The sequence below is a fragment of the Chinchilla lanigera genome, unplaced genomic scaffold (assembly GCF_000276665.1).
Source record: "Chinchilla lanigera isolate Chin_1 unplaced genomic scaffold, ChiLan1.0 scaffold00002, whole genome shotgun sequence".
NCBI classification, from domain to species: Eukaryota; Metazoa; Chordata; class Mammalia; order Rodentia; family Chinchillidae; genus Chinchilla; species Chinchilla lanigera.
Window position 1 is genome coordinate 46,108,440 of NW_004955403.1, and position 1,186 is coordinate 46,109,625.

Genomic DNA, 1,186 nt, shown 5'->3' on the forward strand with positions numbered 1-1,186 from the left:
CGCCGCCGCCGCCGCCACCGCCGCCGATGCTGCTGCCACCGCCGCCTCTGTCGCCGCTGCCGCCGCCGCTACCACCACCACCAGCCCCGTCGCTTCCTAGCAAGCTCACTGCTGCCCAAAAGCTCCCAGCCAGGGAACTCCACCAGCCTATTTATCTGAGCCCCGGGAAAGCTCCGTGACGTAGCTGCCCATATATGGACAGACAAAGCCCAGCCGAAGGGGCGCGACGTCACAATGGAAGCTCCTCACAATGGAACATTAGAAAGCAGGAAGCGGGCCGCAGCCAACGTGCAAGAGCCCTGCACAGCAAGCCGCTCTTAAAAAAAGAGAGAAACGGACAAATAAAAGAAGAAAGAAGGAAAATACGAGAGGAAAGAAGAAAAGAGGGATGCAACTGGATGCAAAGCGCAAAACGCGCGGTCGAAAAACCAGCAACCAAGCGTGTGCATGTGTGTGTGCGTGTACGTGTGCGTGCTTGCTTGCTTGCTTGCAAGCTTGGTAGCTTGCTTATTTCAGGTCTGCATTATAGGGCGCGTTTGGGGATGGGGTCAGAGGGTGGAGTTGTTTGGAAGTGGCTTCCGACTACCCCAGCAGGGAGAAAAAGAACTGAATACACTCGGCGGCGGCGCCCGTGGAAACTGCTGGGGATCCCGGAAGGTGTCCGCTAGGACCCTGCTCCCCACTGCTTCCCCAGGCGCACAGTCCCTACCCAGGACTACGACTGGAGTGCTTCCTGTTGGCCGGGGTGGTGGTGGTGTTTCAAAGTGTCAGGGCTCCTTGGGCCACGATCTCAAGAACTTCTGTGCCGACTTCACTCTGATTCGCCGCCCACATCCCTGCCCCTCCCAGGGCTTCTGACCCTGCGCTGACTCCTGAGTGAGCCCAGCCGCTGCGCAGGAGGCAAGAGCCCCACACATCTGGGGCTGAGGATGTGCGGTTTGGGTGGCGAAGAAGGGATGAAGTTTAGGAGATAGAAAACACGTGCACCAAGTAAATTCCCTAACAGTTCCAAAGCAACCTCTTTGGCCACAGGATGGCAGGAGGTCCCAGCAGGCCCGGGCACAGTCGCTATCCGCTGCTGCCTGCGAAGGGGCCGCCGCTGAGTTGCAAGCAGGAGGACGCCGACCGTTGGAACCCACGGTCTCTGAGCTACCCCGGCGGCTTCCCCTAGTTTGCACCCTCCCCC